General features: G+C 45.9%; 1 protein-coding gene across 1 annotated transcript in view; it reads right to left on the bottom strand.

Annotated features, from left to right (window-relative positions):
• Positions 1–219: 219 nt before the first annotated feature.
• TINCR (TINCR ubiquitin domain containing) overlaps positions 220–26,013 on the bottom strand; it is a 40,949-nt gene continuing 15,155 nt past the window's right edge. The window contains exon 3 of the mRNA XM_086947043.1: positions 220–3,009. The gene's annotated coding sequence lies outside the window, so the exon portion shown is untranslated. The remainder of the gene's footprint in view (positions 3,010–26,013) is intronic.

The following is a 26,013-nucleotide window of genomic DNA, read 5'->3' as shown; positions in this document are numbered from 1 at the left end:
GTAGTCTGGAGATTAAAGAACGCGTCTGAAAGATGGCGGCGATGGCGCGTCGAAAGCAAAGTTATGGCCGCCATTCCCCTCGCGCAGACGATGAATTAATGCCGCAAGGAGCAGCGGTAACTTTTGCACTTTATTGCTGAAGATGCAATTAGCAGGAACGGGGAGCATATTTCACTAAACGAGGGGGAGGGCGCGTGCGATTAAGGACAGACACAAGAGTGCACTTTTATACTATTTTATTTATTTCAAGCCGTGTCGGCATCCTTCAATATCTAGCACTTGCGCATGGCATCAGAATACATTACACGAGGTGACAGAACGCGTCGCCTGCACGCGCCGTGCCGCCTGGGCTTCACATGCTGGGGGCGCCTTTAGTAATAATACTTGTCTAATACTTGCCTTAAATAAAGTGTCACATACAGCATCTGTGCCTAGAAGCCTATAGAGAAAAGGGAGATGTACAAACTGGCTGGCACTTGTGAAAGGCCACGAAGGCTGGTGCTGTGTCAGTAGCACACAGGGAGCTACCTTAGTTTCAGGCAAGCTCCCCTTTCCTCTCAAGGTCACATCAGTACTTGAAGGGGAAACCGTTCATCAAACTCAAAAGTGGACGGATTTTTGTAGTTTGAGAGTGAAGGCACCGCTCTCCTTGGCTAAGCCTCGCCCTTTGAATTATGCGCCAGGAGCCCCATCCCAGAAGTGATGTTACCCTAAGTTTGCCATGTCTGCAAGAAACATTGTAGGAGATGGCTTGTCAAGAAGCAGATTAGGTGTTAAAGCCCCCCATCCATAGCCCACCCTTCACCCCATCCTAAAAAGCATTGCACAGGTCCCCTAGGGTCACATGCACCATCCTTCACCACTACCCCACCATGCAATGCACGTGGAGCAACAATGGAGGAAGTGACATCACAGCAACAGACCCAACATCTGGATCAAGCCTCACCCAATGTGTGCTTCCCTTCCACCTGTGCGCTGAGCTGGAGGTGACGTGGGAGAACGTGACACTTTTGAGTCTGATGAAAGACATTCCTTTCTACTCGCATCATTTCTGCATCATTGGTACCCTCACTCATGACAATCGAGAGGCAAGACGCCATTAGAAGAGAAAATGGAGGGCGGAAATTCACAACAATACTCATTAATCGAGCCAATATGCAGACTTGATTCAAGCATCTCGTTCACAGTGTAGTTAAAGTGAAAGTAAAATGAAAAATATCTACCAACCTCCAACCCCCTGTGCCTGGCTCTACCCAGAGGTGAGATTATGAGATCTCTGCCAGCTTGACTAACCCGCTGGCAGATTCCGGTTTGTCCTGTTGTGGCATAGCTACAAAAGAGGGCTATGAAAATAGGACTCAGTCCACTTAAAGATGGGCAGACTTTCAACAAGGACCATTTGGAGCCGAGCAACTGGAATAGTGCCACTCTTTAATTCAAGGAGGTGGTCTAGTGGTTGTGTTTTGGTCTCGGAATCCATTATTGAATTCTGGATTCTTCGGGATATTGATTTGTGAGATCCTACACAGATGGGGTTGACATATTATTCCTTGTGACTGGTGCAGCTTGTTACGGGTGTATGACCTGTACACAAATCAATCATTGCATTCTGGGAGTTGTAGTCTCTGTTCAGTTCAATTAAACCAAGCGGGCTTAGACATACGAAAACATTCTTGGCCAAAGGAGACGAACATTGATTTGCAAAAGAAAAGACCTGGACTGGATCAGCTGTGTCCTAGTGGCATGGAAACATCTGATAACCCTAGCAACATATCCCTAGGTCTACCTAGGTTTCGGTTTCCTTAGCTCCTAATAAACCAATAGCCCAAGTAGAAGTGCTAAGTAAAATAATTCTCGGTAAGTTTTTAATACATTTCAATATGAATGCAACATTTTTAAAACAGAAGTGGGGGAGGAAAAGGGCACGAAGGGGCAGAGGTGAAAGGACAGAAGAGGAGAATTCAAAGATCTTAAAAATGACCTAAGAATGGTGCAAATGAAAACTACAACTCCCAGAATGTATCAATTGGTTAAATGAAGACCCGGGGCTGAAAAGGTTCCACAGTAATCCTTCTTTTGTATGTTACGTAGGTCACACATCTTCAAGAACCCTTCTCCTAAGAAAGCCTTGCATTGCAACCCAAAGTGGGCGATTCAGAGGCTAAAGGTCAAAGGTCACAGCAAGTAGCAGTAGGACACTGTTGATCACTGAAGTGCATGTAATCAATAGCTGTGAGAGCTGAATGCTAGAAACATAGCCTGCAGTGGCGTAGCAAGGGTTCAGCGGGCCCTAAACAAGCAGGAAAAATGTCCGCCACCACGCCCCTCAGATGGGTAGTAAAAGACAGTCGTAATTGGGTTGCAGGGAGCCCCTCCCGCTCATGGGCCCAGATGCCTCTAAGCAGGCTGCACTATTTATTTCTAAGCCTCTGGCAGCCTGAATAAATACATGTTACAGTTATAGCGTCAAATCAGCGGTATCGCTCAGCATGTGTCAGGGCTCTCGTTTTCCACAGAAACTCCCTGCATCCTCCATTGTGGAGAGTCCACAGCGTTGACAAACAGGCAGTGGGATTCATTTAAAAAGAGGCAGTTCAAACGAAAGCCCGCGCAGGCCCACCGCTGACGTCCTTTTGTGCTCGACGCCACTGCGCTGTCGTTCATCGTGCAAAATGCTGGGCCAGCACAAATCCCCTGAAAAGAAAACATGCATGCAATTTAATTGCATCAGGATACCATCCCTGTCTCAGATACTAGGCAGTCATGTGTCAAAATGCAACTGTTTCGAACAGAGCATTCTGGAAACACTGGGGAACGGGTAGGCGTGTCTTGAATTGGCGGCGTAACACTGATACTTCGTCCCAGGGTCTGGCAGCGTAATACTGAAGATCCGCCTTCGTCCTAAGGTCTGGCGGCGTAATACTGAGAATCCGCCTTCGCCCAAGCGTCTGGCTGCGTAAGCCGGGCCGTTTTCACAGTCTTCGCACTGCGCCCCAGGTTCTCGTACACCTGTGGTATAAAAATAAATGCAAGGCTGTCAATTGTTAGCGGCAGTCTTAATTTGCGTAAAAATATGCAGACATTTTTTCGAACCTTGATGGAACTGAGCTGTAACATTGCTGAAAGGACAGTGAAAAATCATATTAATATTTCTTGCCATTAAAACTGTGAAACATACATCAAAGGGATTTTCAGCATTAAAAGTATGTTTATGGTTGAAAATTCCTCAATTTACACATGCCATGAATTCGGAAAAGGATACTTGTCAGCCATAAATGGTTTTAGTATTGCAGATTTATTTGCTGGCGAGTGTTGAAAAATGAACAGTAGTAAAACTTGCGCACTGGGTAAGGTTTGGGATTTACAAGGCGTGGCTAGACTTGTAAGTTTGTGTGCACCCACATTCATGTATGTTTATGGCCATTCCGAACTGTAAGCAGGCCCTCTCCCTCACTGAAAGGGTTGGGGATTTACCCCAGCCAGCTGCTGGGGGAACTCCCCTTCCAATATGGGGAGGGGACAGATCACCCACAAATCTGGCGGGGGTGTTGGTAAAGGCTTTCTCCGTGGGAAGAAATGTTTGTCCCGTGCAGTAAATAAAAACATTATTATAATCTTTTGCGTATTTGGCCTCCCATCTCACTGTGGGGAACTGTGTACGCTATGCGCAGAGGGTTGCCTTAAAAATGTCACATGACAGGGCATAGTTCACCAGGAAACCTTCGCCTGGCGTTCCTTTCGAGTCATATTATTACACCTGTTTTTGTGAAAAGTTTGAAATAGTGTGAAAGTACATTCAGGCAGAGTCGTAGAACTTTTGCACTCATTTTGGTGACTCGGCCCCACTGTATTTATTTTCAAATATTGGAACGAATAGAATGCCTGTCCCTCCCAAGTCTCCCTTCAGCCACTAATTGTTCCCCTGTCGATCACAAACTCTGCACACGTCATCAGACTTTCTGCGTCCTGGCACTGGGGGACTGTCCCCCTCGCATACCTTTCTCCAGCCTTCTCTCTGCTTGTTTGTGCGGCTATCCGAGTGCACATACCTTCTGCATTCCACTGCAGGGAGGGCCACTAGAACTATGCAGCAGAGGAAAACCAAATCATGTGGCAGGGTTCACTAAATTATGCAGCAAGGAAAGGCAAATCCTGCAGCACCTTTGCTCATTAAAAAGCAAATCTATGGTCCATTCGGCCAGAGCTGGCAACTTTGGAACTGGAGAACCAGGTTCGAGTTTCGGCTTTGCCTCAACATATTCAGATTCTGGGCAAATCACTTGGGGCCATATGTATCAAGGCCAACTGGGTTTGCAAACGCCGAAATACGCAAAATGTCGGCGTTTTCGAACACATTTTCGCAAAATGGTATGTATGAAAGAATTTGGGTGCAAAATAAGGAATCACAAAATTTGCGATTCCTTATTTTGCGATTGCATTTAAGGAATCACAAATTTTGCGATTCCTTAAATGCAATGTATTAAGCAAAAAAAATTCCAAAATGCCCTTAAGGAATCGCAAATTACCACCAACTTCTAGTTGGTGGTAAGTTGCGATTTCCTTGAAAAATGCACCTTTCAGCATTTTTCAAAGTGCCATGTGACGCACAAAAATGCCCTTAGGGCATGTATGTGTACCACATGTGCACCCATACTTATTTCAGGGGTGCAACAGGGTGTCCTTTGGACACTCCTGCATCCTTGACATTATTCTCAATTTGCGATTCGCAAATTGCGAATCGCAAATTGAGAATAAATTCCCATGCCTTCGTATGGGCCAGGAGGCCCATAGAAATGAATGGGAAAGTATTCCTTAAATGTGAATTCGCAATTTGCGAATTCGCAATTAAGGAATATCAAGAATTGCGATTTTCTTGATACATACCAATTAGCGATTCTGAAATAGCGATTTCTTAAAAATCGCTATTACAGAATCGCTAATTGGTATCTTGATACATATGGCCCTTAATCTCCATGTGCCTAAAATCATGAACGTGATCTTGTGTAATGTAGCTGGTGCTCATATAAAGCGCTCCAATACCTTCGGGTCGAGTTCGCGCTATATAAAAACGACAAAACATATATATGTATGCGTTGTAGCAGGAGGTACTTCAAGATTGTCGAGGCAGTACCTTAAAGTGAGATTGTGATTCTTGTATTTTCTACATTCGTTATGTGAAGATGAATGTGTGATAATATGAAAAATAATAACAATATCTTCACAAAGAAAGAATCATTTAATCTACACTGTTTAAATTAAACAGAAGTACTTAAGGTTGTTGTTTGGTATTACAGCCAAAAGGCCTTCACCAGTCCATCAAACGGGGATGTTTATACTATCTGAGCAAAATAGCCACCTCTTTAAATGGTTAATTAAATGAATCAACAGGTAGAGGTACCCAGTTTATTTTTGTAATTTGCCTAGAGCAGCACTGCACCACGTGCAGCCACATTTTAGTAACTTTTGAACTATTTAAACTGGAAATATTTTTTGCTATAAATTTGCAGATTATGCAGCAGATGATGGGTGGGGCAGCAAGGGTGATAAGTCCGTATGCATGCAGAACACGCGAGGCTGCACATTGGCATCTTTCCAGTGGTCCTGGTTCTAGGGATCAGGCGTCTGTGATTGGCTCAGGCTGGAAGGCTCTCTACCGTGTTGGACGGTGCAAGTGGTCACACAGAGGAATAATGTGAGTACTTGTTGGTTTGTGATGTTGGTTGCTCGCCGGGTGAGGATTGGCTGGATCTATGACAGAATTTCGACAGACAGAATTTCGACCTACACAAATATCGGCGTAATTATATCGATAGCAAAAATATCGACGCCCTATGTACAACATGGTAAGTACCAAAATATCGAAAAAATAATATCGATGTTAAAAATATCGTTGTTAAATATATTGATTTTTAAAATTTAAAATAACATAAAAAATACTGTAAATAATACTTATTAATTACTTAAACATATTTAAATATATGTAATAATGGTAAAAAAATTAATAATACATATTTAATGTAAAAAATAATAATTAAAAATCATATATAATATATACTTACTTAACAATAATTACTATTCCCACTCCAGTGGGTGCAACAGTAGGAAAAACTGACCCTGAACCCTAAAAATAGCCCTTTACCCAAAAACCTAAAACTGACCCTGAACCCTAAAAATACCCCTTTACCCAAAAACTGAAAACTGACCCTGAACCCAAAAAATACCCCTTTACCCAAAAACTGAAAACTGACCCTGAACCCTAAAAATACCCCTTTACCCAAAAACTAAAAACTGACCCTGAACCCTAAAAATACCCCTCTACCCAAAAACTGAAAACTGACCCTGAACCCAAAAAATACCCCTTTACCCAAAAACTGAAAACTGACCCTGAACCCTAAAAATACCCCTTTACCCAAAAACTGAAAACTGACCCTGAACCCTAAAAATACCCCTTTATCCAAAAACTGAAAACTGACCCTGAACCCTAAAAATACCCCTTTACCCAAAAACTAAAAACTGACCCTGAACACTAAAAATTCCCCTTTACCCAAAAACTGAAAACTGACCCTGAACCCCAAAAATACCCCTTTACCCAAATACTGAAAACTGACCCTGAACCCTCAAAATACCCCTTTACCCAAAAACTGAAAACTGACCCTTAACCCTAAAAATACCCCTTTACCCAAAAACTAAAAACTGACCCTGAACCCTAAAAATACCCTTTTACCCAAAAACTGAAAACTGACCCTGAATCCTAAAAATACCCCTTTACCCCAAAAACCAAAACTGACCCAGAACACTAAAAATACCCCTTTACCCAAAAACCCAAAACTGACCCTGAACACTAAAAATACTCCTTTACCCAAAATTAATTAATATTACAATTAAATTACTTCCCACCCTATTCCCCTATAAACCCACAACCCACTCCAGTAGTAAAACATATAATTTAGTTAAAAATAAACATAAATTATCAATTAATTATTCTATTAATCAATTAAAATAATTCATTGCCAATTAATATTTAATAGCAAAATAAATAAATCATTAAAAAATAATTATTTAATTACAAATAAATTACTTCCCACCCTATTCCCCTACAAACCCACAACCTGCTTCAGTAGTAAAACATATAATTTAATTAAAAAAATACATAAATTATCAATTAATTAATCAATTAATCAATTAAAATAATTCATTGCCAATTAATATTGAATTGAAAAATAAATTAATCATTGAAAAATAATTATTTAATTACAAATAAATTACTTCCCACCCTATTCCCCTACGAACCCACAACCCGCTCCAGTAGTAAAACATATAATTTACTTAAAAATATACATAAATTATCAATTAATTAATCAATTAATCAATTAAAATAATTCATTGCCAATTAATATTTAATTGCAAAATAAATTAATCATTAAAAAATAATTAGTTAATTACAAATAAATTACTTCCCACCCTATTCCCCTAAAAACCCACAACCCGCTCTGGTAGTAAAACATATTATTTACTTTTATATAATTTTTATTTATAAAAACATATTAAACACATATTATAACAATTAATTTAAATACTTAACTAAAATTTCTAACACATATTAGTAAATCGAAATTACTTACATCGATATATATGCTATCGATATAAGTAATTTCGATATTACTTACCTTAGGGTCGATATTCTGGCCATCGATATTCTGGACATCGATATTCTGTCCCATCGATATTAGCAACTCGATATAAGTGTAAGTCGAAATTAAAAAATCGATATTTTGACTGTTTACCGGATTGGCTGTAGGTTCACTCTTGACTTTGTCACTTGCAGGCGTGTCACTTATGCCTGTCGGATTTTAGTCACAACTAGCTCTGCTCCGTTCGTGGAGTTTTCAGAGTATTCTGCACTCCGTGGAACTCGCGGAGTGCAGAAAACTCCATTGTTCATTGTGCAGCAGTTTTTTCCCGCTTGCGCTCGGCGAGCGCAAGCTACCGCACAGGAAGAATTTCTACCCAAGCAGCAGGAAGATCAACGCGAATGGCAGTTCATGCGCACTCCGCGGCTTGCGGGACTCAGGGGAGTTTTCTGTGAGTGAGTGAGTGCTGGTATTTGTAAAGCGCACTAATGCCGAGGCGTCTTGGCACTGTGTAGGGCAACATGCTGACATGCTGTCACTCCGCAAACTCCACCCAGTCCTATCCACAACCCTTGTACCTCCTGTGCATGCCATCCCTGTGATGCAAACAATATTGCTTGTGTGTCTTGCCTCTCGCTTGCTTCAAGATGTCAGTAAAGGTTGTCTAGAAAAATGTTCTCCGTTATGGCCTGACATTGGTGTCAAAGGTTATGTGATGTCTCTTCCTAGGATGTCATCAGGGGTAAAAAAAACAGGCATATGATGTCACTTCCTATGATATTGAAAGGTCAAAAGATATGTGATATTGTCTTCTTTGATGGAATGGAACATTCAAAGGGGAAATGATACTGTAGGAAGGTACATCCTGACTATGGTTGCCCCCAACTTTTTGCCCTGTGTTTTAGCTGGTTTTGGACATAGTCGACCTGGGACCCTGCCAATCAGGACCCCAGGCCTACTGCTCTCTCTTTAAAATGGATTCCATGTACCCTAGGTACATTTCCAATTGGTACTGGGCCACCTTATCAGACCCCGTAACGCAGGGCATAGGTGTACCCAGGGCCGCCAGGGGCTGAAGCATGTATTATGCCACCCCTGGCTGGCCTCCTAAATTTGACACAACTGGCTGCATGACAGCTGGGGCGAAGTCGTGTAATCACCCTTTGCTTTGGATATAGTAGCCTATATCTAACCATACAATGGACACCCGAGTTCCTATCAGTCACTCCTATGGCAGGCCTTGACAATCCTGAAGGCAGAGTGCATGGGCTCGTGTGAACTGTGTTCTGGCCCGAGCCGAGCCGGTTGCAGCTTGCGGAGAAAAGACCCAATGGCTGTTCCATGATAACGCGTACCACATCGGTAACTTCGGTGTCGCGTTATCAAGACATGTCGAGTAAGGTGTCATACGAATCGGGGTGCTGCCCTCTCACCAACCCTGGCGACGAGGTTAGCATTCCGCCCTTCTAGAGGGACACGACATGTACGTAACTGTGAACCCCGGTTAAAGTTAACGAAAGCCTCAGCTCCACAAAATGGAGGCTGCCACCACAGACACGAGTCTGACCTCCTGCTGCTGGGAGTCCTTCCAGCGAGGAGCACTTGGACAAAGGGTTTCCTGTCGAGGGCGGTGTTCGCACCGTCCCAGACAGGGTTTGTGTATTCTGGGTAGGTAGGGCTTTTGCGAGAAGGTGACTGCGGAGTGGCACCCCGGTGCTCACTACGCATCTGCCGGTTAGAACCAGTTCCAGGGGCGACAGCCCTGGCCTGGGGAAAGTCCGGCAGGGGAGAGGGGTGTAACTACCCCCCTTCCTGGTCCCACCCTTAGGGCAGGACCTAGTCATGTACCCACCCCTTTCTTTAGAATAAAGGCCGGAGCGGGGACCCTTCCAAATTAGATCATCTTTGAATCAAGAATACTTTCTACGAAAGGACTTCAAGACTCTTCTCAAGATTTCTCCCTTGTGGCTAAGGAGTAGTCACCCTGCATCAGCGGGCACCATCTAAGAACTCTGCGGTTTGCTGTAAGTCCTTCCTCAAGGAATCCGACGGCCCAGCTCGACGAGAACCGGCTTCCCTGGCACCTCTGACCTCTACCCACGTCATCAGCTCAGCTGTGATCTGTGGGTGCGACGAGACCTCGAGGGACCGGCCATCATCAGAACCTGCACGCTCTTAAAACCAGCACGACCATCGAGGTAACTCTCTGGAGAGTGCTCTGGGGTCCGAGAAGCCCCGACCCTGAGCCGCTCCAGCACCGAAGTGCAGCCTCCCAGCATCTCCACGATCTGCGTGGGGCCCTTCTGCTCGCTGCTCAGCACGTTGTCTGGTCACTAGCCGCTGGCTTGTGCCCTTCTGTGACGACATCCGAGAATCATCACTGCTGGTCTGGTTGCTCCAGACCGGCCCTTGCTTCCATCTTTGCGAGAAGCACCCCGGACCCTCCTGGTCCACTCAAGACGCCATCTTAGGCCCACCACGTGGCCCTGAGAACTGCCAAGGCTTGTTGCCCCATCCTGGGCCCAGCGACGCCGACAGCATCATCCTTCGTGGGACAGCTCGCACCTCCACCGTGGTCGCCGACAACGCCTCCTGGTCCGTGAGACTGCAGAGCCTAGCGTCGCCCACTCACCTGGTCGAGGTGACGGCCAACCGGTGCCTTCCTGGTACCCTCTGACTACTGGCTAGTAGTACGAACTTGGTCCCCTCTGCTTTCAGGTTTCTTCAATCTCCGATCCAGGCTTGGATCTCTACGAACTATTCAGCACTGGTCGCCGGCCAGCAACTCCTTTTCTTCCGGCTCCTGGCTCGTCAGCGAAGACCCCGACGCCTGTAAGACTTGTGCAGCCGCAGCCCTCGTGGCTAGGTAACTCGGCATTTCGGTGCCTGCATAGCCTCCTTACTCTAGGGTCCCGAGTCCCTCGCTTCCGACTTGCCTTATCGGGTCCGCCCGAAACCTTAACCTTCCCGTGTCCTCGGACACTTGTTTTTAAATTGTGCACTTGAAGTATTTGCTAAAGAGATTTGGTTTGTGCTTAGTACCCTGTCCTCATAAAGAGTACAGGGCTGTTGTGATTCTTAATAAATATCCTGTTTATTTTCATAACACTTGTGTGGTGTCCTTTCACTGGGTGTTCAAGGGGTACATGTGTGGTAAACAGCTGGCTTAACACGCCCTCTCGAGTCTTTAGCCTTAGACTGCTCGTATCCACGCTACTAGGATAGCTGGTCTATAGGTTGACTTACAACCAAACACCATAAGGGTCGTTGGTACGATACATAGCGGTCGCTAGAATAGCGAACGTTGCATATCGGGCCAACTTCTCACAGATACCACTTCCTACCTAGCATCTAGAAGCCAAAGGGCATGTGACGTTTCCTATCAACAATTGAAGAGGTCAAAAGACAGGCGGTTCAACTTCCTTCCTTGGAATGTCGAGGTCAAAGGGCATGTGATATCCTTGTCTGTGATGGGATTAAGAGGTCAAAGGGTATGTCATGTAAATTCCCCCACATCTGCCTACTGGCACTTGATAACTACATTCACGTTTTTCGCGTTTTTTTAGGTTCCACTGAGCCTTTAAATTTAACCTGTTAAATGTGTAGCCAAATCCCAGGGTGCCAGAGGTAGTCCCATCTCACCTGTACGGATTTGATTACTCACTCGGGCAAAGCGCATGCGCGTCATCCAAAGATGGGGCTCCATTGTCCCATCAGCATCACTTTGCATCCTCATGCAGAACCAATCATGTGTCACTCCTGCTAATCACTCTGCAGTTCTGGAGCTAAAGGCCTCATTTAGGGGCCGATTATGATGGCGGACGGACGTGAGTCCATCCGCCACCATAGAGTAGGAGGGACCGTCCGCAGGGGCTGCGGAGGTCCCTCCGTGCAGATTAGGATGTGCCCGCCAGGGTGGCGGTCACATCCTCAATCTTGAACATTGCGGCGGATGCAGCTTCAAGCTGCATCCGCCGCAATGTTGAAAAAGCATGCACGGTATTTGCGTGCACAAAGCAGCAGGCACTGCGCGGTGCCCACTGCTTTGTCCACGCAAATGCAGGGGAGTACCCCCCACCCCCGTCACCAAGGGGGCCCGCAACGGGCCCCCGAAAGCAATCTCTGTATGCTTTTCCACGGCGGAAAAGCCGCCGTGGAAAAGCATATGTTTTCCGCTATCCTAATATGGCTGGCGGTGTCTGACAGACACCGCCAGCCATGTTGGAGCTTTTCCGCCGAGGTCAGAAGGCGACCGCGGCGGAAAAGCAGTGGACTGATTTTGAGACCCACCGCCATCCTAATTTGGCGGTGGGCCTCTGTGCCTCCGCAGCGGTTTTCCCGCATCCTCCGGGCCGGCGGTGGCTTCCGCCCGCCCGGAGGATGCAGAAAAACCGCGATCCTAATCAAGCCCTTAGTGTTTGATGACCGGGTACTCCGTTACTAAAGTAGCCCTTGGTTCACGTGCTCGATTATGAGTCAGGCAGACCATCAGTTTCCCAACAGCCTTTCCCCGGCTGGCTTCTCCATAAGAAAATGTATTCCAGCGGCCCTTCAGAGTAGGGGTGTCAGAGTAGTGGCCGTCTGAGTAAGGGCATCAGACCGCCTGCCTTCTTTTGAACGGAAGGTCTAACATCCATTTTGTCAATAAGTCACAATAGAAAAAAATGTGCCTTGCACCTTGGGGTGTGAAGTTCCCAGGAGTTTGTTTCTGGGAAAAAAAGGGTTGGTGCACAGCCGTCAGAAACATGGCGGACGCACACCTCACCTTTAAAGAGACAGTGAAAATGTATACTCCGCTTTTATGAACAAACAGTAAATCTAGCAAACGCACTTCGTCAATAGACTCATCAGTGAGTGGATCTAAACTTGGGGAATGGAAGATGGACACTGTAATTTACTGCTGTGAGTCACAAATAGCAAATGACCAGAATGATGGCAAAAGTAGTCGAATTGACAAGTCGATACTTATTGAGGTGCTCATCCTCTTTCTCCGCAAAGCATCAAAGGAGCAGGTATGAAAGCAATGGCATGGTTGGCGAGGATTTGATTTGATTTGATTTGATTTTGGACTTGTAGAGCGCATGGCTGCCCTGGAGCGTCCCAGCGCTAATCCTAATCTGAACCTGGTGAACTCAAGCAATAAGCAAGGTTAGGGAATGGTAGGGAACAAAAAGGTTTTAAGAGCTCTTCTGAATTTCAGGTGATCCGGTTCCAAACGAAGTTCTCTAGGAAGAGCATTCCATTTGTTTGACACATTCAGTGAGAACCGTCGGCCTCCTGTTCGGGCTTTCCTCACTCGTGGGACAATGGCCAGATTTTCTCCATCCGAGCGAAGGGCCCTGGTCGACTTGTAGGGTCGGATCAATCCTCTCAAGGCTGGAGGGCCTTTACCCTGCAGGGTCTTATGTGCGATACAGAGAGACTTAAAAGAGACCCGCTCTTGGATGGGGAGCCAGTGCAGGGCTTTCAGCAATGGTGTGGCTGAGGCCCGTCTCGGCGCCCCCATCAGCAGCCTGGCTGCGGCATTCTGAGCTCGCTGAAGAGTCTTGATGGTAGCAAGAGGGGCTGCGAGGAAGAGGGAGTTACCATAATCCAGTTTGGACAAAATCAAACCCTGGATTAGCAGCTTTCTAGATTGATACGGAAGGAGAGGAAGGACCTTCCGGGCTGCCCGAAGCAAGCCGAAGCAGCCTCCAACCACTTTCTGCGCATGGGTCTTGAAGGTCAGTTGGGGTTCGAACCAAATCCCTAGGCTTTTTATTTGCTGCTTGGGGGGTGGAAGATCTCCCATACAGGCAGGCCACATCTCAGGGGGCAGAGAGGTGAATTGATTGCCTAAGAGCATGATCTCCGTCTTAGATCCATTTAGTTTAAGTTTCGAACTGGACATCCAGGAGGAAATGGCTGTAAGACAGTCTGGGAGATCAACCGGGCTGCCCTCATGTTGCGACAGCGAGACAACAAGCTGAGTGTCGTCAGCATAGCTTATGGCTTTAACCCCGAATGGGGCTATCACCTTCTCCAACGGGGCCATGTAGACATTAAACAGTGTGGGGCTGAGGGAGGAGCCCTGCGGCACCCCACACTAAAGAGGGAAGGCCTCTGACATGGACCCATTTTCCCAGATCCTGAAGGATCTCTCCTCCAGGTAGGACTGCAACCATTTGAGGGCTGATCCTGTAATGCCCAGCAGGGCCAGACGTTGGGCCAGGACAGCATGATCCACAGTATCGAATGCAGCACTCAGATCCAGGAGGATCAGAGCTACTGATCCCCCTGAATCCAAGATGCATCTTACCTCTTCAGTCACCGCCAAAAGGGCGGTGTCTGTGCCCTGACCCGGGCGAAAACCAGTCTGAGAGTCACTGAGGAGATGGTTAACCTCTAGGTACTCGGAGATCTGCTTATTCACAACTTTTTCGGCCACTTTGCTCAGTCCAGGCAGGAGCGAGATCGGGCGGAAGTTGGCCAGATCGGAGATGTCTAGTCCTGGTTTCTTTAAAAGCGTTTTGACTCTGGCCTGTTTCCAGCTCGGGGGCACTATGCCCGAGGATAGCGACGAGTTGAGTAACTCCGTGGCTACCGGGGCTATGATGTTTAAAGTTTGCTTTAGAATGTGCATCGGGACTGGGTCTGAGGGAGAGCCGCTTTTAATAGTGGAGAAGATATTACAGAAGTCTTCTTTGGATATGAGACTGAAAGCCTCGAGTTGAGGACAGGTAGGGTCAGGAGAGGGGATCTCGACGAGTTCAGTGGTGGAGGATTGAGGGAGGCTATCAAGAATTTTCCAAATTTTAGTATCGAAAAATTCTGCTAACTGATTGCATCTCAGTACTGGGTCATTCTGGACCAAAGAGGGAGCTGGGACTTTAAGAAGCATGTTCACAATTTTGAATGTTTCTCTGGAAGAATTGGAAGAGAGACGAATTTTTTCTTCAAAAAAGGCAGCTTTAGATTTTTGTCGTCCTAGTTTGTAAAGTTTAAGGGCTGCTTTATATGCAGTTTTGTGAATAGGTGCCCAGTCTTTGCGCCAAGCGCGCTCGGCTCTTTTGCACTCTTTCCTGAGTTCTCTTAGTTCAGGCGAGAACCAGGGGGATTTGAACGTATTGCTCTTTTTAGTGCAGAGCTTAAGAGGCAGAACCGAATCCAGGGAATTAGTGAGCCAGTCTCGAAAATTTGTATCTGCCTGTAAAACATCGGATCCTGTAGGGGGTGCAGATTTTTCGAGAACAGTTGACAGATTGTCTACTGACAGCTTTGGCCATGGCCTTTGAAGCGTCCGAGAACAGGGGACCTTGGTTCCTCCTTGGTAAAACTCCCATGAGAAAGGAACTAGGAAGTGGTCTGACCATAGTAGGGGCAAGGGGGGTTTGGCTGTAATCTGGGGGATGTTGGAAAAGATCGGGTCTAACAAGTGACCTTTATTGTGGGTGGCTTCCTTATTTGTCAGTTCAAGATCGAAGGAGCTAAGGTTGGTAATCAGTTCAGCCCCAGAATTGTCCTTGGGGTCGTCGAAGTGTATATTCAAGTCGCCCAGGATCAAACAATTCGGGGCCAGAGAGGCAGCTGAAAAGGAGATTTCTAAAAGAGAGTCAGGGAAGTGTTTTAGACTCCCCGGGGGTCTATAGATGAGGAGACCTGACAGGGAGTGGGTGGGTGAGAGTTGAATGTTAAAACTAGCACTTTCTGCGTCTAAAATTCCACCCTCCTTCAATCTACAGGTCAGAGATTCCAGATGAATTATGGCAAGTCCCCCCCCCCATACCTTTATCTCTGTTCAAACATTGGATATTGAAACCACTGGGGAGCGCCGATACAATATCGAAGTCTGAGTGAGGGGATAACCATGTCTCCGTCAAGAAGAGCAGGTCGAACTTGCTATCTTCTAACAGCAGGTGGATCTCGACCGCATGCTTCGGTAGCGATCTGCAGTTCAAGAGAGCCATCTGCAGGGTTCTACCCACCTTCTTACCAATCGACTCCGCCCTGTGAGGGGCCGGACAGGCAGGGCATCGGCAGAGATGAGGGCTAGAACCAACCCAATGCGGGCATCCAGGATTGCCCATGAGTCGAAATGACAGTAGATCCTCCTTAGAGTACCTTGTGGGTCCAGGGGAAAACACGGGCATAGTGGCTGGCCCTAGGCCCGGTCTGGCCCGGACGGGCTTGCCTCTGGCGCGCCTCCGGCGCGCCATCGGCGCGCCCGCTGCGCGGACGGAAGACAGGCTTCATAAGTAACGCCCGGGCTGTGATTGGCCCGACCGCTAGAGCGCTGACCGCGTTATTTCAGTTGCAATGGCGGCCAAAGTCGTCGCCCTTTGCAAGACAGTACTTCTACCGAAAAGGCCCTAAAATCGGCCCCCGGTTTGTACAAATAGGGTGGGAGGAAGCGCCCTGCTGTGACAAACAGCGGGAAAGCGTGACACAATTACACAAATAAATTCGGAGCTAACACAATTTCCGGTTAAAATGCAGTAGTATTTTCCATAAAAGAATAAAAGCAAGGTAGAGTGCCTAACTCCCGGCTTTCCGCCTCAGGAGCGCTAGTGTTCACAGTGCAAATTAGCAAGAAGAGTTGCTGACAGCCTGCTACTCTTATACGCCCGGGCTGTGATTGGCCCGACCGCTAGAGCGCTGACCGCGTTATTTCAGTTGCAATGGCGGCCAAAGTCGTCGCCCTTTGCAAGACAGTACTTCTACCGAAAAGGCCCTAAAATCGGCCCCCGGTTTGTACAAATAGGGTGGGAGGAAGCGCCCTGCTGTGACAAACAGCGGGAAAGCGTGACACAATTACACAAATAAATTCGGAGCTAACACAATTTCCGGTTAAAATGCAGTAGTATTTTCCATAAAAGAATAAAAGCAAGGTAGAGTGCCTAACTCCCGGCTTTCCGCCTCAGGAGCGCTAGTGTTCACAGTGCAAATTAGCAAGAAGAGTTGCTGACAGCCTGCTACTCTTATACGCCCGGGCTGTGATTGGCCCGACCGCTAGAGCGCTGACCGCGTTATTTCAGTTGCAATGGCGGCCAAAGTCGTCGCCCTTTGCAAGACAGTACTTCTACCGAAAAGGCCCTAAAATCGGCCCCCGGTTTGTACAAATAGGGTGGGAGGAAGCGCCCTGCTGTGACAAACAGCGGGAAAGCGTGACACAATTACACAAATAAATTCGGAGCTAACACAATTTCCGGTTAAAATGCAGTAGTATTTTCCATAAAAGAATAAAAGCAAGGTAGAGTGCCTAACTCCCGGCTTTCCGCCTCAGGAGCGCTAGTGTTCACAGTGCAAATTAGCAAGAAGAGTTGCTGACAGCCTGCTACTCTTATACGCCCGGGCTGTGATTGGCCCGACCGCTAGAGCGCTGACCGCGTTATTTCAGTTGCAATGGCGGCCAAAGTCGTCGCCCTTTGCAAGACAGTACTTCTACCGAAAAGGCCCTAAAATCGGCCCCCGGTTTGTACAAATAGGGTGGGAGGAAGCGCCCTGCTGTGACAAACAGCGGGAAAGCGTGACACAATTACACAAATAAATTCGGAGCTAACACAATTTCCGGTTAAAATGCAGTAGTATTTTCCATAAAAGAATAAAAGCAAGGTAGAGTGCCTAACTCCCGGCTTTCCGCCTCAGGAGCGCTAGTGTTCACAGTGCAAATTAGCAAGAAGAGTTGCTGACAGCCTGCTACTCTTATACGCCCGGGCTGTGATTGGCCCGACCGCTAGAGCGCTGACCGCGTTATTTCAGTTGCAATGGCGGCCAAAGTCGTCGCCCTTTGCAAGACAGTACTTCTACCGAAAAGGCCCTAAAATCGGCCCCCGGTTTGTACAAATAGGGTGGGAGGAAGCGCCCTGCTGTGACAAACAGCGGGAAAGCGTGACACAATTACACAAATAAATTCGGAGCTAACACAATTTCCGGTTAAAATGCAGTAGTATTTTCCATAAAAGAATAAAAGCAAGGTAGAGTGCCTAACTCCCGGCTTTCCGCCTCAGGAGCGCTAGTGTTCACAGTGCAAATTAGCAAGAAGAGTTGCTGACAGCCTGCTACTCTTATACGCCCGGGCTGTGATTGGCCCGACCGCTAGAGCGCTGACCGCGTTATTTCAGTTGCAATGGCGGCCAAAGTCGTCGCCCTTTGCAAGACAGTACTTCTACCGAAAAGGCCCTAAAATCGGCCCCCGGTTTGTACAAATAGGGTGGGAGGAAGCGCCCTGCTGTGACAAACAGCGGGAAAGCGTGACACAATTACACAAATAAATTCGGAGCTAACACAATTTCCGGTTAAAATGAAGTAGTATTTTCCATAAAAGAATAAAAGCAAGGTAGAGTGCCTAACTCCCGGCTTTCCGCCTCAGGAGCGCTAGTGTTCACAGTGCAAATTAGCAAGAAGAGTTGCTGACAGCCTGCTACTCTTATACGCCCGGGCTGTGATTGGCCCGACCGCTAGAGCGCTGACCGCGTTATTTCAGTTGCAATGGCGGCCAAAGTCGTCGCCCTTTGCAAGACAGTACTTCTACCGAAAAGGCCCTAAAATCGGCCCCCGGTTTGTACAAATAGGGTGGGAGGAAGCGCCCTGCTGTGACAAACAGCGGGAAAGCGGGACACAATTACACAAATAAATTCGGAGCTAACACAATTTCCGGTTAAAATGCAGTAGTATTTTCCATAAAAGAATAAAAGCAAGGTAGAGTGCCTAACTCCCGGCTTTCCGCCTCAGGAGCGCTAGTGTTCACAGTGCAAATTAGCAAGAAGAGTTGCTGACAGCCTGCTACTCTTATACGCCCGGGCTGTGATTGGCCCGACCGCTAGAGCGCTGACCGCGTTATTTCAGTTGCAATGGCGGCCAAAGTCGTCGCCCTTTGCAAGACAGTACTTCTACCGAAAAGGCCCTAAAATCGCCCCCCGGTTTGTACAAATAGGGTGGGAGGAAGCGCCCTGCTGTGACAAACAGCGGGAAAGCGTGACACAATTACACAAATAAATTCGGAGCTAACACAATTTCCGGTTAAAATGAAGTAGTATTTTCCATAAAAGAATAAAAGCAAGGTAGAGTGCCTAACTCCCGGCTTTCCGCCTCAGGAGCGCTAGTGTTCACAGTGCAAATTAGCAAAAGGAAACTGGAAGATTGTCGTATCATGAAAATAGCTAATAGGCTATGGTTCCTGGTCAGTGGTGATGATGGCTACTTTATTCGTGCAAATAGAGAATCCAAAGAACTGGTGCTCAACGTATTATGAATGAAGATGAAAAGAAAACTCCCTGGCAATGAAACATCAAGTAAATTCAATCGTTAGTTCAGGTTGTTCATACTTTGTCACGATCTAGGTATTTTTGTTGCACATAAAGGCACTTTTATGTAGTGGCATCTGACTGGTTAGATCTGACCTTTTATGATCAGGTTCTGGCCACTAGAGTCCTCCCAACATCCCAAATAGAGGAAGATCATTATATAAAACGGTGGCACAACCCTACGTGCAGTTATTTTTTCCTATTTCATATCAGGTAAATTAAATGTATTAATATCAACTACTGCATCCCACAATAGGATGTCTAGAGTGTCCTGGGAGTTTTGATAATGCCTGTCCTCTTTCTGGTTCTGGTAGTCGGAGAATAGCTGATTGGACCCCTCAACATACTGAGAAAAGTTGAAACTAACACCTTGCCTAAGTTTGAGGAAAGTTGAAACGAACACCTTGCCTAAGTTTGAAAAAAGTTGAAACTAAGTCCTGCAGGCTTGAGCGGACTATACAGACTCCAGTTGACTTACCACATTCTCTTGAAACTAACCTCCCTGATGCCTCTGACGTTGCTCTTGGATTCCTGACAATTAACTTTTCAAGTGTGACCTTTAAGAATGAATGTTTTGGGGTGTTTTTTTTCTTTATTTTCTCCCCTCGCTTTTAAAAATTGGGTTTGTGCTATGCACACTAAAGAATAAACATTGCCAACTTTTTTGTCCAAAAATTCCTTTCTTCCAATTTTATATTGTTGGAAGTTTGTGTGGGATATTGTACCACATACATTCTGGGTGTCCCTAATCCTGTCGCCATGGTCGGTAAATTGATCCAAAATCTATCCAAAAAATATAAAAATTTAGCAAATTATATTGCGCCTCAATTATGGCGTCTAGAAACTTAGATGAAAACTCCAACTCTAATTTGTAGCAGAAAAAAATGCATTCCCATTGACGTTTGCAGTATGGGGTGAAAAAATCAAATATACATGTGCCAGCTTTGGGATTACAAAAACAACAAGTGATGGACTGAATGCGGATCAATGTCACACATTCACCCCAGTCCAAAGATCTGGGCACAAATCCATCGTTTTTTTGCACTCCACACCACCCTGGGTTAGACAATGGCGATATGCAAATCAGCTCTGACCCTGTTGCCCCATGGGAACAGTCCAGTCCGAACTACAAAAGCCATGTCCTTCCCAGCTTTGAGATTACAACATTTTTTGAGCCTTTAATTGAAATCTCTAGATTTGGAGGTGAGTGTATGCGTCCAATTTATATGTTCACACTTTATCGCATCTTAGCTTTGCTGAAGAAATCGACTAATTCTAGACTGTGTGCATCGTGTGGGGTTACAACCAGGGATTTGCATTATGGTTTGCGTATCACCCCAAATATAGTAGAGCTTCGAAAAGTGAAAATGAGAAATGCATTTTGGGAAGAACAATTATGTAAATAATATGATCCATCTTCTCTACCATGATCAATTTTCAAATGCTGGCTTTTTCTATGCCAGGGTCGTATTTAAAAAAAAAAATACTCTGCTGCAGAGATACTTAAATTCTGTCTATCTCATAAAACAAACATTTACAAAGAAGCAATGTGGCTTCTCTTTGGCTTCCGGTCCAAGCAGATGGAATTACCTTCTGCAATGTATAATTAGATGCAAAACCAATATCTACATATTTAAAACTATTCCGAAATCACAGCCGCAATTAGCACCCACGCACTGAAAGAAACACAAGTGCCTTTGACAATAACATCCTTGGGCCAGGCAGCCGGATACTGCAGGTGTCACTCATTGGGTGTGAGCATCACTCCCATGCACATAGGGCTTACTCATGGCTACTAACAATGACTCATTTGAATTAAATGGAGCCTAGTATCTAGGAATACCCATATTTCATGCCATCGCAACTACTTTTGATCTAAAAGCCTCAAATATTACCTGTTAGGGATAATTTACCCAGAAATCTCTAGGGTTCTGGTTACAAATCACTGGGAAAAGGGTGCGACACGTACCGCACTCGATACATGACAACACCACAGGCATCAGAGTTTATCAGGTATGATAAATAGTATCTAGTTGTGACTACTGGCCGAAAAGTAGTGCAATCCTTGCAGATTTTGGTGTTCAGCCACACCCAAATCCTTATGCCACATCATTTACTGGGGAAATTGTCGGGCTGCGGGTATTATTGCACAACAGATCATAATTGCAATATGTGGTAACAGGAGTCATGCACAAGTCACTATTAATTGGGCCAATCACAATTGGGGTGTAAGCTCTGTTTCCACATATTATGCCCAGATATGTCAACACTCTAAATTAATAGGAAGGATTCCAACTTTTATAGACATTTTTTTCTTTGTAAATAATTCTCACTCTTTCAAAGTTTAATCAGTAAATAAAAGGTTCCCCTTTTATTGCTCCAAATCTCCCTGTTAGATATTTCAAAATAATGGCATGTTTTTATTCGAAATATTTTAATTCCCTGTAGAAAATATAGCGGTAGTCGGCATTGCGGAGTTAATGTACGGCCATGTTCATATTATTCAACTTTAGATTGTGATCTGCAGCCGTTGGGTGGGAGTCAATGGTGGATTGGGGTTGGGTGACATGCTAGAGGCTTAAACACGGATAGCAAAATTACTTTTTATTTTTTATTTATATTTTTAGTCCTCATCTCACCTTTTAAGCCTCTGTGGGCTTACGAAACCGCTGTTACAATCTGTGGGCCTCCCAGCTTACCGCACTCGCTTAGGTCGCCCGACCCCTCACAAAAGGGAGGGACCAGTCGGGTGACCTAAGCGAGTAACAGAGGCTTCGTAAGACCCGCAGAGGCTTAAAAGGTGAGATGAGGACTAAAAAAATTTTTTTTAAAAAGCAAGATTATTGACTACAAAAAACGTAAACCAAAAATATACAGACTGCAAAAATAAAGAATACCAGATATGGCCTGCAAAAGCATAAACTCAGAAATATGGCCTGAAAAAAAACACAAAACATACAGATTGCAAAAATGTAGCTTTAAAAAATATAGTTTCAACAAAGTAGACTGCTAAAATACCAACTACAATAATATTGGTCATGTATAATGTTGATGTGCACCTAAACCTAGTTTAAAGTATGTGTCATAAAATATGCTAAAGTTTGAGTTAGAACGTGAATTGTAGTGTCCTACGAAGAGCAGAGAGTTTGACTAGAGGTATATGTGACAACACACGTTGATTTAGTTTTGTCGATCATCTGGGGTGTCTGGATGAGAACAAAGATTTTATTGCAAATAAAAATGTATAAGCCCATTTAATTAAAATATTCTTATAGGTATGAGTGGGATCTCTTTATAAGTCGCTCTATGTGCTTCAAACTCACGTGCAGCACCTCTTTTACGTTAACATTTTTCAAATATTTTCGGTGTAGTTTTGAAAAAGGTAATTGTAGTCTAGCACGTTTAAACAACATTCCACACTCCAGTACCCTTGGGTGCAACTCTCCTCATGTTTCATCATTCACCAGAAATCCTGCGATCAGAGGCGCCATGTTTCCGTGATTTTCTGACTGATGGTCTCATCTGAATTTTCTTAGCACATTGGTTCTTACAACTCTTATTAACAGTGATATTTTTCTGCAGTTCTCTCTCTCCCTCCCTCCCTCTCAGTCTCTCCTGTTGTCCTGTGCCTATGTGGTTTTCATATTGGTCAGCAGGCCCGGTTCTAGCGGGTGGGCCGGGTGAGCCAGGCCCACCCAAACATGAACCGTGGCCCTAACGTCAGGAAGGCCAACAGAAAACGGCACAGCAATTAAAACGTTCCTCTGAACGTTATCTTTCTTATTTTTCTAGGAGTTGCATGATTGGGCCTGGGCTCTCTCTTTCAGGCACCCCCAATCACGCATCTCCTTTTAGAAAGGTGAGTTGTGTCCCCGCCCACTCGTGCAGGTACAGAGGCATGGCGAAGGGGAGAAATCATCTTTGGCACCGGGTAATCTGTGCACACTGTCCTATTGCATGGATATATTCTTTTCAGCGCTGAGAAAAGGAGTTTGTTTATCCTGATTCACCTTTCCTGACCCCTTCGGCTGTTTATGAGATCGGGCTGAGCCACAGAGTTTGAACGGAGCAGTTCAGAGAATGTGTGGTTATTGTTCCATGTTTTAAAAAATCTGCAAAGGCCCAGCTAGATGGATGCTTCGAGGATGTGTGCTTGGTTAATATTTTAAAAATCTATAAGGGCCAAGCATGACAAATACTTGTGTATGCTGGGTATATTTTTTTATTTTATATCGTTGTATCGTTATCATGATGGATGCAAGACACAACTACTTAAATGTCCAGATAACTCTGGTGATTAATGATCCTGCTGGAGAGCAATATTTTGTCTGTTCCCTAAATTTTAAATGCAGATAAACTGTATTAATGTAGATAGCTCAGTGGGTTACTTGCAGTACAGAAGTTACAATCCGAAAATAGGACAGTGGGTTATGAACTGACATCAAAGAGCTGCATATAAACCTGAATGGTATAATTATAACTTATTTTTTTTGTGTTGGAATACAGTTAGAATTTGCCTGTCTTTCATTACTCTAATGTTGCTATAAAGAGTTTGTTTTGGCAGATCTACATTTTAATCAGTAAAGCCAACCCTGCAAACACTAGGGTATGCTTTAAGTCCTGCGTTTGTGCTTCTCCAGACCAAACCCTCTTAAAACATACTGCCCCACCAGTATGGATGACATGTGATACCTACACCTTGTCATCCTCATTGGCTTATGTGACATTCTTTATAGACTGATTTACATATTTTTATGATTCATGGTCTCTGCATGATGTAAGTACTGTGACACCCTACACTATGAGTAGCGCTATACAACAAATGAAATCAAATATGAGAGAGGGGCCAGGGGCGGATTGGCAAGGCGGGCATTCGGGAATGGGCCGAAGGGCCGGTGCCTCAGTGCCCTCTGTGGGCCGTTTTTTTCTCCCCTGTCCCAGTCCACAGAGAGTGGACTAGGAAAGGGGAGAAAAAAACCGGCCCACAGAGTGCACGGAGACACAGACTGGGAAAATGAAAGCAGCCTCGCTGTGCGGCCAGACAGCGATTATCAGCTGTGGGCTCTCCTTCACCCCCACCCTGCCAAGCAATCAAGCTGACGCTGGGCTGGGCAGGGGTGATTGTTTGCAATAATCGGCCTCCCTGGGGGCCAGGTGTTTCTCAGGCCTTTGAGCCATTTGCACCTCTGCCCCCTGGCGCCCATGCAGCCCAGAAACGGTGTTAGTCTTAACACCTCGCCCACAGCCCTTCACATTCAGGGCATAGTGGGCGAGGAAGAATGGGTCTTGCTGTGGGGGCCTGGTGATGTTTGGAATTTTTTTGTTTTATTTATTTATGTAAGCGATTTTATTTAGCGCAGAATTTACCCGAAGGTGTCAGAGCGTTTCACACTAGGAACAGCAATAATACATGAGGTGAAAATTATAAGTGGGCAAATTACAAAAGCAAACGTTAAGTTACATGAATTAAAAGTGACAATAGTGAGCAACCAAAATACAAGAGGAGCAAACGATACATTACAGGAGGGAAAAGAGATATGTGTGCAGGTTATAAAAGCGTACAAAATACAAGTAGAGCTATAATACTGCAATTAATGGCAGACACTCCAGCACAATGAAAAACGTTACGTAGGCAATGGTGGCACTTGTGAAAGCATCTAAAGCAAACAAAAAGTGAGAGGTAGCAAACAGTGTGATACCAGAGAAAAGTGACTTGTGCAAGTTACAAAAGGGTACCATACACAGGTACAAGGGTAATACTACAGTAAATGGTAAATACTCAAACTGCCAGAAGACACTGGGAAGGCACTTCCCATGCACCAGCTTCACCTCAGCCTCCCCCCTGGCTACCTGGCTACCTTGGATGACCCAGAAAGCTGTGTTTTGTGCTCCCCTGCCAGGACATTTTCCCAAGGCCTGGAGGGTTGATTAATTTACTAATTGCAGGGGCCTTACCTCTGTTCATGTGCTCCTGAGCTGAAGGTCTGGGGAGGGCTGAGTAGGTTAGTAATAGCAGGGGCTTTGCTGCTTTTCAGGTGCTCCTGTGCTGGAGGGCTGGAATAATTTTGTGACAAAAAGGGGCCTTGCTTTTTTTTTTAGTTGCTCAGCATGAAGGCCATTGGCACCTTTGCCCCGTGTCCTGTGCAAGAACAGTATCCTCCCACTTTCATTCCTTGTCTGTGCAAATGGTGTTTCATGAAAGGGCACGCCCCTTGAATGTGGGCCACGCCCCTTGAATGTGGGCCACGCCCCTTAAATATGGGCCACGCCTCTTGAATGTGGGCCACTTTTTTCGTCAGTGCCCGGGCCGAATTGTGATCCCAATCCGACCCTGAGAGGGGCTACAGAGAGATGAAGGACACTGTTGGAGGGTGACAATTAGGGAATCCGAGGAGGAGGTCATGAGGGGGGCTACGGAAAGATGAAGTGCAATGGAGGAGGGTGGGAGTGAGGAAGTCCGAGGAGGAGGTGATAAGGGGGAGGAGCTATGGAGCGATTAGGGGCACTGGTGGAGGGTGGCAGTTAGGGAATCTGAGGAGGAGGTCAATAGGGGGAGAGGATATGGAGCTATGAGGGGCACTGGTGGAGGGTGGCAGTGAGGGAATCTGAGGAGGAGGTCAATAGGGGGAGAGGATATGGAGCTATGAGGGGCACTGGTGGAGGGTGGCAGTGAGGGAATCCAAGGAGTATGTCATGGGGGGACTACAGAGAGATGAAGTGAATTTTTGGAAGGTGGTAGTGAAGGAGTCTGAGGAGGAGGTGATGAGGGGGAGAGCTATGGAGCGATGAGGGGCACTGGCAATTAGTGAATCCAAGAAGGAAGTCACGGGGGAGGGTGGGAGATACGGAGAGAAGAGGGGCACTGGTGGAGGGTAGTAGTGAGGGAGTCTGAGGTGGAGGTCACAAGGGGAAGGGGCTATGGAGAGATTGTGAGGGGTACTGTTGGAGGGTGGCAGTGAGGGCATGCGAGGAGGAGGTCATGAGAGGGAGGGGCTTTGGGGCAATGAGGGTCACTGTTGGAGGGTGGCAGTGAGGGAATCCGAGAAGGAGGTAATTGGGGGAGGGGCTACGGAGGGATGAGGGTCATTGTTGGAGGGTGG

The sequence above is a fragment of the Lissotriton vulgaris genome, chromosome 12 (genome assembly GCF_964263255.1).
Source record: "Lissotriton vulgaris chromosome 12, aLisVul1.2, whole genome shotgun sequence".
NCBI lineage: Eukaryota > Metazoa > Chordata > Amphibia > Caudata > Salamandridae > Lissotriton > Lissotriton vulgaris.
This window is presented reverse-complemented; position numbering and strand designations above follow the sequence as displayed.